Raw genomic sequence first — 19,253 nt, 5'->3', positions numbered from 1 at the left:
GACATAGATACAGAATCATAAAACATATTGACAAGACTAGCATAAGACATATTGGAACTTGCATTTTAGAAACAATGGGCTTTGAATATGAAAACTAGGAGAATCAGTAGAGCTCTTTAACATGGTGAGTTTGACATATAAAACTAACAATATAGGTTCATGATTTATTCAACAGGGAAAAGAGTATAGCATGCTGAGCATAAACACAAATTAGGAGAGTTGAGGAGGCATGTCACTTGGATCAACAGGATAAGCATACAAGACATATAAGATAAGCACGCTCAGTTTTCCAAAAAACAATTCCACAGTAAAACATGATCCAGAATTTGTCTAAAGGGGACTTTAGACCTGAGATTCTTAATTATGATAGTCTAAATAGAGTCATAGTCAGGGGAATAACAATTTTCACATAAGATCTTAATACACATAGAAAATAGGATAGTAGGCATGATCTACAATAGTCAACAAGTAGCTTAACATGCTGAGTATAATACAAAGATTCCAAAATCCAAAGAACTCATGGTAGGAAAGCATATCAACTTAAGGTTAATAGAACATGCACACTCCAGGGTTTATGCCAGTTGACTATGCATAATAAAAGAAGTTATGTATATTGAAATTTATTACAAGTTTTAGGCAATACTAAAGAGTGCAAGATTGACAGGTCAAGGGACCCAATCAGCAGAGTTACAAATTACAGACAAACATGCTTGACTATATATTAAAAAAATGCTATAACATGGGAGAGTTAAGAATTACTTTGCAGGAAATAGTAGATTAGCAGGAGGAGATTCATTAAAGCATATTTTGAGCAAACAATTTCTACAAGGATCCCAGAAATCCAAGGCATGAATGTGAACTCATAATAAGCAAAGGACATGACATTAAGTCTAACATGAGCATGACCATTGAGGCAAACTCAAGAGGGCAGAAACTACTTGGATCAAATATGTAGAGTGAAGGTCTATTGCACACGTTCAAACCTATAAAATTCGATAATAGAGAACATGAAACTGTAGAACACCATGGAAACAATAGAATTATAGAAAGCATACAACAATATAATGCTGAGAGTTCACAAATAACGAAGAAGCTTTAAGGCATACTTGTCTAAAAGTTCAAAAAGTGTTGGCATACATAATACACATACATGAACAAGTAGAGGGATAATATTTAAGGCTGTAAAGGGTCAAGAATGCTAAATAGTTGCAAAGATAATTGAGCAAAGAGTGAGTAACTTAGAATCTCAGTAGTGATAGCAAAGTAAAGACAACAATGAGAACCTCAGGTCCTAGTGCGTCAGAGTTCACAAGAGCTTCAGTGAGCCCTGAGCAGTGCTTGCACTAGGGAGGAAAAATATAGAAGATTCCAGTGGCCTTGGCTTTCAGTTGGCCACAATCAAGAAAGAGTTATAATATGTGAGGTAAAAGTGAGAGAATAGTAATAGTGGTTAAGCGATTCGAGCTCTGTTCAAAGGGGATTAGGGGAAGGGTTTATATAGTAGCAGAAATTAAAATAACAAACATGGAAAACAATTAATCAAATACAAAATAAGGAAAGAAAATCACATGCAATCGATAATAGAACTGGTAAAGAAAAGAATTGAAATTTTAAACCCTAGTTTGATGAAAAATCAAAGATTGGCCGAGGATCTTAGTAAATCGGACCCATATAACCCGGTGGTGAGTGTATACAGACGAAATATCGTCTAAGTCTCGAAGATTGATGACGATTGATCATAACTCAGGGCCTGGCACTTTAAAAATAGGCAAGTACTAAGTGATGCCAAAAATGTGTAAATAATAAGATGACAGAATGTATAAGGTAAGGAAATCGTGGATTGATTCCATTTTTGGGTTGGAATCAGAGAGAAATTAGGAGGCGGACGTTAGGGTTTCTCGAAAGAGGAAAGGGGTTGAGAGGTTTTGAGGGCGACTGATAAGAGGGAATGAGGATTAGGGTTTGGGGTTGGGTTAATTAAAAGAGGATATGGCATATGGGTCGTTGATCTCCCAAGATCAACGACCAGGATTTTAAGGGGAGGTGAATCGGGTTAAATGGATAAGTATAGGGTAGTGGGTCACTGGCATTGGGATGGGGGATTATTGGGGTGTTGGGCTAATGGTTTGGGCTAAATTTGGTCCGAATATTAGCCTATTTTGGGCCAGCTCTTGAAACCCTTTTAAAATTAATAAAATAAATTATTAAAATGTCTAATAAATGGTAAAAAATAGTTTTATGCTATAAACTACTTAAGAATAATGACTAAATATTACAAAAATATAAAAATGCTACTTTGGCATGAGTAATGTAATAAACGCAATTATTTGTAGAATGTAGGCCATTTTTGCAAAATTATGTAAATAACTTAAAAATATAAATATGTTTATACAAAAATAGAGTAAACCTATTCTAGAACATATATGTTGATGCAAATAATAACTTTGGGTAATTAAATCATCACAATAAATAAATAAATGGGTAATTAATAAATGTTTAAGTAATTTAAATGCATGAAAATTAATTTTATAACTCCAAAAATTGTGAAAAATTATAGAAAATACTTATATAAATCTTGTAAATCAAATAATGATACAATAATGATAAAAAATATACATACTATTTGAAAAAATGTGAGGATAAAATTGGGTATCAACATCTATTACAAAGGTTTTACAGCTCGACTAACTATAGCCAAGACACAAACACAAAGGTTTATGATTTATAAAGGTTTCCTACACAATGCTTCTAACTAAGCTAAGTAGGAATTATAAGTAAAGTACTTTAACAAGGGTGCAACACAACTAAGGGCATGTAATAACTCGATACAGGTAACTGGTCCGTTGTTATGTTGTTCTTTATTTTTGATGCCCTTAAGAGTCACTTGCCAGATTGATTGATCACTTGAGAGAGTGCTCGATTATTCTTGAATGTGCAAGTGCTTTATTTTTCCTTTGCTTGATGTTACTTCATTTGTGACATCACTTGAATGATGCAAGCAAGTTAGGTAAAGGGCATTCCCCATAAAGTTCACTACTGCACTATTTTTGTACTGTTGCATGTGCAGGAAGCAACTTTACAGTTATGGAGGGTTGACTTGTACAGTCACCACGGGAACTGGTAGTTATCTGTTCCCTCTGTTGTTCCTTTGATTTTGAAGAGTTGAACCGCATCCTCGACTGAAAACTTGTTGATCTTAAATACTTGAGGATGTGTAACAGGTTCTTTAATTGGTTCTTAACAATAAGTTTGTTAGATCATCAAAATATAATAGGGATACACATATAACCTATCAATTGTTCGCTTTTTGATGATGACAAACTTATAATTTAAGTTCCCCTAAGAACCAGAATGACATTCACATTTCATGTATTCCCCCTGAACCTGTTCCCAATCTTGTTCCCCCTCAATTATTTTTTCCCCTTTTGGCATTATAAAAATATCAGTAGCAAGAAATAAGCAAAAAGAAGTCTAGCTTAATTAACTCATGCCATATGTGTGCACACAATCATGACTAAAAACAGAGCTAAAGAGCAAGGAATATACAGCAAAAGGACGAAACTTTCATTAATTATGGATAATTAAGTAGGGAGCAGTTCTATTATTACCAACACATTCACAAAATAAAACAACAAAAAAAGGTACCGGTCATAATCATCATTAGGACTAAACAGAGGACATACACTAGGAATCTTGACACTGGGAAGGGGACACTTTTTAGGGAGCAGTGGAAGGGGAAGTCCCAGATGAAGAGGCAAGGGTTCGAAGAAGGATGTCCATTCGAGCATTAGCTGATACATGCTCGCTGAGCAGCCTCTCCTTCAGGTCCTCAACTTGTTTCCTGAGGTCATCATTCTCCTTTGTCAGACGGACAACCTCTGTGCTTTAAGAGTTGCTGGAACCAGGTGCCTCATGAACCTGACTTAGCTGACCTTCGGGAATAGCATTCCTTGCTTTTAGCTTCCTTATCTCTTCGGTGGCACTGTTCTGAGCGTTGATCAACTGAGAGATAGTAGAAGTGTTGCCAACCCCTCCACTTCTATCAATGGACTCACACTCTTCTAGGATAGTCTTGGAGAAGGTTTGTTTGCAAGTTCTCGCCTTAGCTTTTCCTAAAGAGACTTTAAAAAATTCAAAAACCTTAGTGACAAGGAACCCATAAGGCAGCCTATGATTACCATTGAACTCTGCCACCTTCTTCATGTGTTCTATCATAAAACCAGATAGATTTATAGTAGTGTAATCATCCAGTGCTTCCAAGAGAACCAGGTCTGCTCGTGAAGTTATTGACCTCCTCTCTGTGCGTGGGAGCAGAACTTTGTTCACCAATTCAAACAGCAGTTGGTACACTGGAAGGAGGGCCTTCTTATGTACCCGTTCCCTATGTTGTATGGCCTTGTCCTTCACGATAGCATTTCTAAAGTTATAAGAGTAGGTTACCTCAACATAAGACATACCATCAGTAGGCACACCCAAACTAGTTCCCAGAAGAGCAGTATCCATCACGAAATTAACACCATTCACTTTAAGACAAATATTATCATCTTCAATTATGAAGAAGTCAGCGTAAAAACTCCGCACTTCTGCTTCATAAATATTATACCCCATATACGTGAAAATATTCTATAAGTGAATTGATGAAAACTCGGGAATGAGATTTTACATCCCGCATTTTAGTATGCTAAAGTTTTGACGTAAGTTAATCGATGTAAGTTCGGGAATGAGATTATTTTGTGATTATAAGCATTATACTATTTCAAACACGTGATGAGTAAATTCGTGAAGGAGCAAAGGTAAGCAAATAGAAGAAAATGAGTTTCGTCAAAATTTAGCAATTTGGGATAAAATACGGTCCAAGTTATAATATCCTGTATTTATGGACTAGTGGCATACAAGTTACCATATGACCATAATAGTATGATGTATAAGGGTAGATAAGTAGTATTTTAAGTAATTTGAGATAATTCTTAATTATGTGGGTAATTGTTTAATTACCGGATAGCGGGATATTACCTAATTAATTAATTAATTATTGGATAAGATTAAAATCCCATCCCCCACCCCATGTGGTAGCAAGCCACCACCCAAACCAAATGACTCATTAGTCATGTTGGTTAGGTGGCAACTAGTTAGGATAGTAGTCTTGAAATTCAAAAAGGAGTCATAAGCTTTAGAAAATTTAAGGATTCATTTTATCTAACATTTAATGATATAGAAAGGAGCTCTAGAAGAGACAATCTGAAGCCACCAAGAAAAGAAATCAAAAGCCCAAAAAAACACAAATTGATGTTAACAAAGAATGGTGCGGATCTTTAATAGATCGAACAGAGGTTTTACAATTTTAAGGGAGTACGGTGTAAACCTTTTCCAAGAATATCATATGGATTTTTCCCTACTCCAAGTACGTTAAGGCTAAGCTCTTCCTTCATTTTGCATGATCTCATAATTACATGAGTTTGATAACGAGACATAAAGAAAAATTCATGTCCCGAAATTTACGTATATTTTTCCTAGTCTTGTAAGTACAATATTCAATTGAGTATTTCCTTCTTCCAGTCAAGAGAGTAGAGAGTCTATGTATACAGTATTATAGTATTTTCATTACCATCGAGCTATAATCGATGGGCAGACCCCTATTGGGCAACCCCTGATTAGATGGTAAGTCATATACCGAGCCTACTGTGGTTGAGCGCCTATGAGCGAGCCCAGTTGGTTGAGATACATATCTTAGTATGGTTGAGCGCCTATGAGCGACCCTACTACGGCAGAGCAACTACGGCAGAGCAGTTATATATATACCGAGCCTTATAAGGACGGACAACTATTTTACTTACTATATTGAGAGAGTTGAGTCAGTAGCAGCAGGTAAGCATATCTTCTAATTATCATTGACTTCCAGTTACTTTCAATTATTATATTATTAGTTCAATTTCAGTTTTCAGTATATTGCCTTACATACTCAGTACATTATTTCGTAGTGACGTCCCTTTTCTAGGGGCGCTGCATTCATGCGTGCAGGTTTATATATATAGACGGGAAGATATCCTCATTAAGTGTTGCTCGAGTTCAGCTTGATCGGTAAGCTCCAAGCCTTTCAGAGTTGCCGGGTCTAGAGCTTAATGTACATCTTGTGTATATATGTATATATATTATGAGTAGGTTGGGGAGTTGTTCCTTTTACAGTATATCCACCAATAGAGGCTTGTAGACATATCATGTCAGTTAGTGCAGTATGGTTGGTTTGTAGGCCTTTTATGTATATTTGGTTGGTTTGTCAACTGTAGTAGTTATGACGGCCTTGTCGGCCCAGCTTTACATTGATATTTAGTCAGCATTCGCAGTTGTCTTGCAATGTGGCCCATGGCCAAAGTATATCATCATATGTTCAGAGTTCCTTAGTCGTAAGTTGGTACGCAAGGATAGGTGAGGCACCAAGTGCCGGTCTCGCCCCCAGGTTCGGGGCATGACAAAAAAACCTTGGGACCGTCACCAGTGAATAGATGTGTCCACTGTTGGTACTCGCAGATATCAGCCAGTTAGCACATTCTGACATATCAAGAATATTAGGGGCAAATGTGCGGCCCCGAAGCACCTTATGATTTCTCAAATTCTCCTTTACGTCATCCCTATCCATATTCACTCTAGCCCTTTTGGAGGGACCAGTTTATTCACTAGCACCAGCCTTTCGCTTCACTAATTTTCTTACACTCTTTCCTTTGTCTGCAGATTTCCTGGAGATCTTCTCAGCAGACTCCTCAGCAACTTTTTCACAGGACTGCTCAACCACTTTCTCACTCTCTTTCTCACCAGATTTTTCACCCTCAACCTTCCTCAACTCATTTTCACTCACATATGACTCCCTTTTGGACTTTGGAACAGTAAGGTTCTTTGAGGACTTACGAACTAAGGAACTAGGTTCCTCTTCTACCTCATCATCAATATTAACGACTAGCACATAAGGCACTACCTTCACATGGACAACCTTTCCATCTTCTTGACCAATCTCCTCTTCTTCTTTTCCTTTTTGCTTTTCCTTAGAATTGACTCAAGTTCTTCCTTCTTCTGCAACCTCGTGATAGGTCTTTTAGAAGTTGACCCCTAGGGAGGTGCCTTTCTACTCCTAGCACTGATAAAGCTTGCCAGAGCCACATTATCATAATCTTCTTCTTCACTACCCTCATTCTCCTCCTCAGACTGAGGTCGCATCTCAGGAACTACAATTGATAATGGCTCAGCATAGAAATGAGGAGAGAGGGTGGGTTCAGTACTGACCTGGGATTCTTTTAAAGAATTGGGGGTTGATAACGCCTAACTATGCCTTTTAAAAGACAAAGCGGTCGCTGCAAATATAATCCGGTTTTAAGTCCAGAATCGAATCCTCAGGGAACTAACCTATCTATTACACTCTTCGGCAATGTTATTATCAACTCAATCAATCTCTAGATGCAAGATTTTTGCTCAATTAAGATTGGGTTTTTGTTTAACTACTTCAAATACTATGAAAAACAACAGTAAGCTAAAACAAAGATAATTCAATGGTAAAAGGGTCTAGGGCAGTGATTTCCCCAATTGCTAGTTTAGGTCTTGACTCTTCCGCTATAATCTCGCCCTAATACTCTATGAGGATTAAGAGTTATGGGTTATCGTAATTATCTCTCGATCAACTATAATAATTTACTAGAGCATTCTCTCGAACTACTCTAGCTGACAATATGTGTGCAACTCTAAATTATCCCACCAAAGTTCCGTTATCTCTAAACCCACTTTTAAGTTCAAGTAATGAATCTCTTCAATTACCCAAAAGTGGTGTTGTTCAACAGCTGTCTAACCTAATACTCTTTCTCCAACAATATAAGGTAATTAGACATGGTTAATCAAGGGCCCATTCAATTAATCACCATACAAAACGTAGTTGAACAATCATATCATAAATCCGACTTGATTATAACAACTTGAGTCAAAACTTCAACCAACAATTGGTTCCATCAACCCTAGATAAGTGTTTAGCTATTCATAACAAAATAAGAGAGAACTACTAAATTGTTCATAATGTAAAATTGCAAGAATTAAAAGGAGATAGAAAAACTCTAATGTTTGGTTGATCTTTTCACACTTGTTCTTGCCTCCAAAAGCAATTTTAGAAAAACTTCGAACAATCTTGGGCGAGTTTCTAAAGCTTATAAGGGTTTACAAAAGTTTTCCCGAAATTACACTTTGGTCCTCAAACTTCCAGCAGTGTGAATAGTGCACCACGATCGACCGCAGTGAGAGCTGACCTTTCTGCCTCACGAGTTTAATCTATCGCGGTTCATCGCGGTTCCACCGCGGTCGCGGTGGACTTCTTGCCAAGGCCATTTTCTGCTTCTTAGTGCTCGGGTACTTCTCGAGTGGGCGTTTTCTTCACATTATTGTCTCCAAAACACTCCATGTTGCTTCCTCTCATATAATATTCCCTGCAAAACAAAAGAACACTATTTAGAGCATTTTTGTTGGCAATTTATCTATAAAACAACAACGAAGTATGGTCATATTAAGGTGTAAATATCAACTATATAGCCTACTATCAACACCTCACACTTAAATTATTGCTAGTCCTCGAGCAATCCACCACACTCCATCAAAATTCCTTCCCTAAGCTTTCCCTTAACGACTAACACCATGAACATTTTACAAAAGTTGCACCTAGTAGTGAACAACCTTTACATCAAGAGTCAAACCTTTTGTACCATGCAACATTTGCACTTACTCAAACTACTCTATACAAGAGTCAATACTTACCTTTCCTTTGTGAATCACATGCCCTCACATCACACAAGAGAGTAGTTCCACATATAATGATAATTAGAACAAGTAGGAACTAAGATAGACAAAATTCGCCCACTCTCAAAAAGAACGTTCACATGCCACAAAGGTGCACCATAGGCTTGCCCGTAGTGTAATACTTTACTAATTGAGCCCATTCAGTCTAAGATCAATAGGACTTTACTTGGTTGTAATGTAGGCTAAGGGACGGGTAGGATATATTTAGATATAGTGACTAACCTCCCTAAGCACTTTTAATACAATTACATTAAACTTAAAGATCATAGTTGTGCCAACCAAACACTCCACCTCATTTGTTTAAAACATCCCCATCCATTAGGTGCAATTTGTACAAGCCACCACTTATCAACCATTATAATTATTTATAACCCATATTTTTTACTTTTTTTTTCGTGGTGCTTTTTCTTTTATGCTTTAAAATTCCACACATTTTCTCTATCTCAATGGTTCCACTCAAAAATCAAACCACCACCCTTCACTTTTGCTTTTGCATATTTCCACTACCATTCAAGTGCGTATTAGGAGGTAAAAGGGTTCAAACGGCAAGCTATTCAAACAATTGGGTAAGGTTCGCAATGTGGTTGCCAAAGAAATAGGCTTATACGCTCAACGGGGTTAACTAAGATGTATTTCATTAAGGTGGGTTTACTTTATATGTCTGGCTCAACAAAGAAATGCCTATATCACTTCTAAAACTGAAAGAAACTACTATTTCGCTTTGCAAACACACAAGGCAAGTTCTAGGCATCAAATATGAAAAATGGAACACAGTAAAACTCACACACACATGGCACATGACTCACTCCGGATTGGTTTATCAAGACCAAGAAGGATGAAGAAGAAGGATGAAGAAGAAAGAAGAAGAGAAGAAGTAACGTACCAGTAAAACTTGAATAAAGATTCTTCTCAGTTCTTGCGTTTTTTTCTAGTGGATTGCATATCTATTTATAAGACATTGGTTTTCCTTTTCTTTGGGAATTGAGTTTTGATTTCTAATTTCTCTTACTTTTTTTTAAAGATTCTTTTTTGAGTTTTCAAGTTAGATACAAATGTACAATTTTAAGGCACTCTAACAGGATTCAACCAATGAAGCTAGGCGTTATACTCTAGTGTCTATTGTGCTCAGGTGTATCAACGCTAAGGGTTTTTCTTCGAATTTAGCTCATAGCCTATTAGTCCTAATTTAAAAACTATAAAGAACAAAATTAAACAAAAACTACCTATACCCGGTTCAAGCTAAACCCTTGGAAAAGAACCATGGCCCAAAGAAAAACCAAAGGGGAGTTACTACACTACCTAAAAATAAAAAAAATAAAAATCTTTTTGGTCTTTTCTCTAGACTAACTTCCCTCAAGAAAATTGTCTAAAGGATCCGTCATCAGGAAGAGTCTCCATATTCCAATTTTTTTTCCGACTTAGTCCCTCAAGAACCCCGCCGAAAGAGATCCGTCGTCGGGACAAGTCACTTACTATTTTAGCTTTCCTAATGAACTATTACTCAACATCAAAACAATCAAAGCAAGACAAAACAAGCAAAATCAAACAGTCAATTGTTACAATTACAAACATACAATGAAGTATTCCCCACCCCAGACTTAAAATGAAGACATGTCCCCATGGCATAAAAATTTAAAGAACAGTGAGGTTAAGGAACTTCCCTGAAGGCTCACTCCTGATCGGAGACAGTGTCTGGGTTCACGTTGCACGCACGTCCCAGCGCTTTCAACCAGCCTAAGAATTTCTTCCCCGACTTCGCTTGCCTCTCAGCCACCGCATCAACACGGGCACCCGAATCAGTGACTGAGGTACGCAACCCAGCCATATCCTACTCCAAAGCTGTCATACGGGTGCTCCGACGTGTCTGTGATGGGCCTGCCATATCAACTCTCAGAGGAGGAGGAACCGCAGCTACCTCAGCATCATCATCTTCATCATCATCATTATCAGAGTCATCAATATTCACTACCGGCTCTCGTCCAATTCAATTTTTTTTCCCGGAACGAGGCTTTTAGTGGCAATATCCCATCAACTCGAGGGTCTTTAGGGACTCTAGCAATACAGCACAGTCGGGTGATCAGCGAAGGGAAGTAGTGGCCCTTGGTTAGCTTAAGTGATCTAATGAACATCTTTTCATGGATGAGCCGGGCCACATCAAAATCACTGTGGGATATGAAATAGTGGATTGCGGACGCCCGTGGTAGATTAACATCTGTCGTGTTGCTGGATGGCAACAATCGACTATTGACAATGGTGAGCCAACACTTAGCCTCCCAATTCAGACAGTGGGAATTGGGAGTAATCCTGTGCTTGATCCATAGGTGTTCTCCGTCCGGCACACAGATAGTATCAAGAAGAGTTCCCTACAAGGCCCGTGTACCACTAAAAGTCCAATAAGGATAAAATTCACACCGAAACACTGGCAGCCTGTATACCCTGCGGATGGTGTCGAGGGATGCGTTTATTGGGGTATTGCGCACCGTCACAACCCTATTCTCATGTAATGGCAAGTTCGCATAGAACTCCCTTACTAGTTGAACATTAGCCTCCTCCGGTACCTCGAAGAAGATGTCCAGCTGACACCGCCTCAACTCATTAAACATATTGGGGCATTCCACCTACAAAGCCGTGCGATCAATGTGCACCTCATGTTGTAACTTCTTAGCTGCTTTCTGGTTGTACCTATCCTCCGTTGATCTGGATACAAACCGAGTGCTATCGAACTGAGGTGCACTGGCTTGGCTCCTAGCTCGTGAGGAGCCTCCCGGTCCACTAGTGGAGGGAATTTTCGGAGCATCGCTTGTCTTGCTCGGTGTCAAATAACGACACGCCTATTAGTCAGTGCGCAAAAAATGTGACTATGGATGGTTACTCAGACTTCACCATAACCATGTCACAATAGCTTCTTATATCTCCATTGGGGCAATTTCCCAAACACCTTGTGGGCGGGGCATTATCCAAACACATTTAGCCCTCATGAGTCTATCAAAACTCCACCCAAATCAAGTAAACAACTACACCAACACACTCCACACTTGTGTCATTCAATCACCCACCAACAAACACCGTTCCAAACATTAATTACACAACCCCTTCACCAAACATTCTCATAAACGAAATTAAAATAGAAAAAACAAGGAGAAGAAACTACAAAAAAATCTACTACAATTACAACACCATATCAACCTCAAACTATCATAAACAACAACAAAATACAAAAATAAAAGAGAAGGGAGGGTTAGAATCATACCTTAAAGGAGGAAAGAGGAGAGGAATGGAGATGGGGGTAGTGTGAGTGAAGAAGAAGAAGAGAGTATTAGGGGGTTAGGGTTTAGAGAGAGAGAGAGAGATTGACAATGTGGGGGGGGGGGGGGGGTATTGTAATGGGGGATTTGGGTTTTAAAATTAAAAGAAGAAGAAAAGAGAAAAGAGAAAAAAATGAAAAACAAAATCAAAATACCTGGTACCCCTGCGGTCAACCGCGTTCCACTATGGCCGCGGTGGGTTTAAAAAATTTGAGGTAGAATGTTCATGCCTCACCGCGGTTCGTCGCGGTGGGATGAAAAATCTGTAGCAGAATGTTTGCCTTTCACCGTGGTTCACCGCGGTCGCGGTGCTGGCGTTTTTTATATATATGAAGTTACATGAACACACTAACAACACACTCATGGGTTGCCTCCCACGCAGAGCCTGATTTAATGTCGCGGCACGACGCAAGCATTTGATCATCACTCCTCATTCGCGTACTGGGGCTCTGCCAAATGGATTACCACTCTATCCCCTTTTTCTTCAGCCATTCCAAGGTAATGTTTCAACCTTTGCCCATTTACTGTGAACTTGTTTGTCTCATCTTCTGATTCAATCTCTACATCTCCACTTAAGTACATTTGCACCACTCTGAAGGTTCCTGACCATCGGGACTTTAACTTACCCGGAAACAATCTCAACCTCGAGTTGTATAATAACACTAGATCTCCGAGTTTGAAGTTTCGATCCAAGATGTGCTTATCATGCATTAATTTAATCCTTTCTTTGTATAATCTAGCACTCTCAAAGGCCTAGAACCTGAATTCCTCGAGCTCATATAACCCAGTGATTCTGTTAGTACTTGCTGTCTCCATGTCTAAGTTTAACTGCCGCAATGCCCGAAGTGCTTTATGCTCTAGCTCAACTGGGAGGTGGCATGCCTTGCCAAACACCAACTTGTACGGTGACATACCAATTGGGGTTTTAAAGGCTGTGCGGTACGCCCACAATGCATCATCCAATTTCTTTGCCCAGTCAGTCCTTGTTGCATTCACTGTTTTTGTGAGGACCCTTTTAATCTCCCCGTTGGACACTTCAACTTGCCCGCTCGATTGTGGGTGGTACGGGGTGGTCACTTATGACGAATTTTTTTCAACAGTTGTGTGAATGCTCTATTGCAGAAATGGGTTCCGCCATCACTGAGTATAGCTCTCGGGGTACCAAAACGTGTGAAAATGTTCTTCTTTAGAAAGCCTAGTACCCCTTTAGCATCATTGGTCGGGAGAGCTACTGCTTCGACCCACTTGGAGACATAGTCAACTGCTACCAATATGTACTTGTTACCATACGAGCTGACGAATGGTCCCATGAAGTCAATCCCCCACATGTCAAAGATCTCTACCACTTGAATTGTGGTCATTGGCATCTCGTGTCTACGAGATATGTTGCCAGTCCTTTGGCAATCATCGCAGCTTTTAACCCAAGCATGGGCATCTTTGAATAGAGTAGGCCAGTAAAGCCTGACTCCAACACCTTAGCTGCTGTGCGAATTCCTCCAAAGTGTCCACCATATGGTGAAGTATGGCAAGCCTGCAAAACAAAATGTTGATCTTTCTCGGGGATACACCGCCGGATTATGTTATCTACACATATTTTTAATAATAGAGGTTCATCCCAATAATAATATCGACAATCATGAAAGAACTTTTTCTTTTGAATTGAGGAGAGTTCATAAGGTACAATACCACTTGCTAAATAATTAGCAATATCAGCATATCAAGGTGCCTCCTCCATTGTCATTGCCAGTAACTGTTCATCCGAGAATGTCTCTGTTATATCCTCAACTTCTACCTTCTTTTTAGCTCCTTCCAACCTTGAGAGGTGGTCAGCTACTTAGTTCTCTGTCTCTTTTCGGTCACGTATTTCAAGATCGAATTCTTATAACAGAAGAACCCAGCGAATCAAGCATGGCTCTGACTCCTTCTTTTCTATTAGGTACCTAATTGCTGCATGGTTAGTGTAAGCAATAACTTTCGAGCCAATCAAGTATGACCTGAATTTGTCGAATGCAAAAACAACAACCAACATCTCCTTTTCCATCACAGTGTAATTGCGTTGTGCACCGCTTAGCGTTCTGCTTGCATAATAAATCGGGTGCATCAATTTACCCTTTCGCTGCCCCAAGACTGCTCCTATGGCATAGTCACTTGCGTCGCACATGAGCTCAAATGGTTGCTCCCAGTTGGGTGCAACAATGATTGGTGTAGTCACCAATCTCTTCTTCAGCTCCTCAAATGCCAACCTACAATTATTAGAAAACACAAAGGGGTGATCCTTTTCAAGGAGTTTGCATAATGGGTTAGCAATTTTGGAGAAATCTTTTATGAATCGCCTGTAGAACCCGGCTTGCCCAAGGAAACATCTCACCGCCTTGACTGAAGTGGGCGGTGGTAGTTTTTCAATCACGTCGACCTTAGCATGGTCGACCTCAATTCCTTTACTGGACACTCGATGTCCTAGGACTATCCCTTCTTGTACCATAAAATGGCACTTTTCCTAGTTCAACACTAAATTTGTCTCCACACATCTTTTGAGCACTCTTCTTAAGTTGTGAAAACAATCCTCGAATGAATCTCCCACCACAGAGAAATCATCCATAAAGACCTCCATAATATCCTCCACCATGTCTGTGAAAATGGTTAACATGCACCGTTGAATGTCGTCGGTGCATTGCAAAACCCAAAAGGCATTCTAAGAAAGGCAAAGATGCCATACGGACAAGTGAAGGATGTTTTATCTCTATCTTCGGGGGCTATTGATATCTGATTGTACCCCGAATATCCATCCAAGAAACAGAAGTGCGATCGCCCGGCTAGCCTGTCCAACATTTGGTCAATGAAAGGCAAGGGGAAGTGGTCCTTCCGGGTGGTTGTGTTCAATTTTCGGTAATCCATGCAAATCTACCATCCCCTGTCTGTACGAGTTGAGATCAACTCATTGTTCTCATTTTGCACAACAGTCATTCCCCCCTTTTTCGGCACATATTGGACAGGGCTGACCCAATTGCTATCAGAGATGGGGAAAATGATTCCCGCATCTAACCATTTGATCACTTCCTTCTTTACTACCTCTTTCATGTTTAGGTTCAGCCTTAGTTGATGTTCTCTGGAAGGTTTGTGCCCTTCTTCCAAGAGAATCTTGTGCATACAGAAGGCTGGGCTGATAGCCTTTATGTCTGCCATGGTCCAACCAATGGCAGTCTTGCTTTCCTGCAGTACCTGTAAGAGCTGTTCTACCTGTACATCTAGCAAACCGGATGATATAATAACAGGCAAAGTAGAATCGGGGCCTAAGAAAACGTACCTAAGGTGAGCTGGGAGCGGCTTCATCTCCAGCTTGGGTGGTTCCTCTACTGATGGCTTTGCCGGAGGTGTAGCCTTTTTTTCTAATTCAAGGGACTCGAACTGAGGTTCCCTTTTCCAGAATACTTGGCCTTCAAGTGCCATGACCCACTCAACTAACCCTTCACCATACATCTCTTCTAAATTTGCCAGACATGTCTCCAATGGATCTTTAGCATTCAGGGTCACATCATCTTCTTGCAGGATCACATCCACTGCCTCCACTAGAGAGCAATTAGCATATTCACTGCGTTTCCTCATAGATTGCTGAACATTGAATATGACTTCTTCATCGTTCAGTCTCATTTTTAATTCCCCAGTCTCATAATCGATCAGTGCTCTCCTAGTGGCCAAAAATGGCCTACCTAAAATGATAGGTATCTCCTCATCTACCTGACAGTCCAGAATAACAAAGTCTGCAGGGAACACGAACTTCCTCACTTGCACCAACACATCATCAAGAATCCCAGTAGGCCTTTTTACTACGCGGTCAGCCATCTGCAGCAGCATCAAAGTCAGTCTAGCTCTGCCAATGCCCAGTTTAGTGTATACAGCTAGAGGCATCAAATTTATGCTGGCTCCCAAATCACATAATACCTTTACAAAGGCATAACTCCCAATCGTGCATGGAATAGTAAAGCTACCTGGGTTTGACATCTTTTGAGCCATCGGTTTGGTCACTACTGCGTTGCAGCGCTGCGTCAGAGTCACTGTGGATAGGTCCTGAAAATCAAACTTCTGTGACATTAGGTCTTTCATCATCTTCGCATAACCTGTCATCTCCCTCAAGGCATCCATCAAAGGAATATTCAACTGAATTTGACGCAGCATCTCCATGAATTTCTTGTATTGATCTTCCTTCTTTTGTTTTACTAGTCTCTGAGGGAATAGTGCAGGTATCACCCTTTGTGCACTGCTTGCTGGCTTCTTTCTATTGGGATTCTGTGGCACAAGAGGCACCACTTGTTCTGCAGCTTGTTCATTTACCCTAGCCTTACCCTTTTCATCTTGACCCTATTCAACCACAACTTTAGTCAAATTTGTTGGTTCATCTACCTCTAGTGGAATTGGAGTGGCTGGCGTAGTCTCTTTGCTGGCTTGCGCAACCTCCTGCTCTTTGTCTAAATCTCTCCCATTCCAGAGACTTACTGTTATCAGCTGATTCATGTTTTGCTCCTTGGGGTTAATATTTGTATCCGCTGGCAATGTTCCCTGGGGGCGGTTGTTTAAAGCCATAGACAACTGCCCCAACTGAGTTTCAATGTTCTTTATAGCTGAATCATGTACTGCCAACTTTTCTTGCATCTTACCATTTGTCCCAATGAGTTGCTGGAGCATCCCCCTGATCTCTACCATATTGTTATCTTGTTGCTGAGGAGGTGGCTGATATGTCAACTGTTGCTGGTTCTATTGTGGGTAGCCCTGTTGTCTCTGGTGGTATGGCACCATTTGGCCTTGAGCTTGCATGCCCCCAGGCTGAGGCATGTTGGGTCTGTATTGCTGATTTGGTGCTGGTCTCCATTGTTGTCCTCCTTGTGTCTGACCCCCAAAGTTGTTAACATAATTCATATCTTCCCTTTCCCCTTGATTTTCACCTTCTCCGCTCCATGAACACACATAAGACTGATTAACACAGGGTATACACAATCCTCCATTTGTCATGTCAACAATATGCACCTGTTTGGTACCCATCTCATCTATCTTCTTTGTCAAAATACTCATCTGAGTCATGAGTGTGGCCATGTTCTCTGCATGCGAATTATTTGGGTCAAGAGGAACTGAATGCAATATAGGTGTCGGTGTTGTACCTCTAGTCATCCATCCCGAATTCTGGGACATCTTGTCAAGAAGGACTTTGTACTCGGTGAATGTCTTACTCAAAAATGCACCTCTAGCTTAAGCATCCACATTGGCCTTTAGATTGTCAGCTAACCCCATGTAGAACTTCTGGCCAAGCATCTGGTCTGGAATGCCATGGTGAGGACACTTCACCAACATCCCTTTAAATCTTTCCCAAGTTTCTTGCAAGGTCTCAGTCGGCTGCTGCTTGTACTGCAATATTTCATCAATCTGCCTTGCAGTCTTGTTGGGAGGGTAGAACTTATTCAGGAACAGCTTTACTAATTCCTCCTAGGTGACAATGGAATTTTTTGGGAGCAAATTCAGCCAAGTCTGAGCTTCCCCAGTCACAGAGAACGGGAACAATAATAGCTTGATAGCTTCTAGGGTCACATTTGGCTGCCTTTGAGTCACACAAATTGACAAAAAAAATTTCAAATGTTGCTGAGGGTCTTCAATGTGTGACCCGGAGAACAATCCTTTATTCTGCAGCAGATGCATCATGTTGTTGGTGATTTGAAATGTCTCCGCTTGAATTGCGGGCACAGCTATGGCAGTTACCAAGTTGTCAACTGTGGGTTGAGCCTAATCATAAAGTGCAGCTTCTGGCACAAGAGGTGCCACCACTCTGATGTTTGGGTCAGCTGGTTCATCCCTGATGTTTCCGTTGATGTTCTCTATGTCACCTATGCCAATTTCAAGCTGGTGTGGTTGTTGTGATTGTTGGATCCTCTTGTTGGCACGGTTCAATGCACTGAATGTTTTCTCAGGGGTCTGAAAGTCCTTCAAGCAGTTCTCCAGTCCTCGAAGAATCTCTAGGCATACACCTGAATTCCACAAGAGTTCAAACGTTAGAATTTCAATAAAAATTATTTAACACCTTTGGAAATTGATTTGAACTAATAATTTTAACACTACTTCTAAGTTGTAATAAATAACACCGTTAGTTCCCCGGCAACGACGCCAAAATTTGATAACGCCCAACTATGCCTTTTAAAAGACAAAGCGGTCGCTGCAAATATAATCTGGTTTTAAGTCCAGAATCGAATCCTCAGGGAACTAACCTATCTATTACACTCTTCGGCAATGTTATTATCAACTCAATCAATCTCTAGATGCAAGATTTTTGCTCAATTAAGATTGGGTTTTTGTTTACTACTTCAAATACTATGAAAAACAACAGTAAGCTAAAACAAAGATAATTTAATGATAAAAAGGTCTAGGGCAATGATTTCCCCAATTGCTAGTTTAGGTTTCGACTCTTCCACTATAATCTCACCGTAATAATCTATGATGATTAAGAGTTATGAGTTATTGTAATTATATCTCTCGATCAACTATAATAATTTACTAGAGCATTCTCTCGAACTACTCTAGCTGACAATATGTGTGCAACTCTAAATTATCCCACCAAAGTTCCGTTATCTCTAAACCCACTTTTAAGTTCAAGTAATGAATCTCTTCAATTATCCAAAAGTGGTGTTGTTCAACAGTTGTCTAACCTAATACTCTTTCTCAAGCAATATAAGGTAATTAGATACGATTAATCGAGGGCCCATTTAATTAATCACCATACAAAACGTAGTTGAACAATCATATCATAAATCCGGCTTGATTATAACAACTTGAGTCAAAACATCAACCAACAATTGGTTCCATCAACCCTAGATAAGTGTTTAGCTACTCATAACAAAATAAGAGAGAATTACTAAATTGTTCATAATGTAAAATTGCAAAAATTAAAAGGAGATAGAAAAACTCTAATGTTTGGTTGATCTTCTCACACTTGTTCTTGCCTCCAAAAGCAGTTTTAGAAAAACTCCAAACAATCTTGGGCGAGTTTCTAAAGCTTATAAGGGTTTACAAAAGTTTTCCCGAAATTACACTTTGGTCCTCAAACTTCCAGAAGCGTGAATAGTGCACCGCGGTCGCGGCCAACCGTGGTCG

The sequence above is a fragment of the Nicotiana tabacum genome, chromosome 3 (assembly GCF_000715075.1).
Source record: "Nicotiana tabacum cultivar K326 chromosome 3, ASM71507v2, whole genome shotgun sequence".
NCBI lineage: Eukaryota > Viridiplantae > Streptophyta > Magnoliopsida > Solanales > Solanaceae > Nicotiana > Nicotiana tabacum.
The sequence above is the reverse complement of the archived record's forward strand: the minus strand, read 5'-3'. Positions refer to the sequence as shown.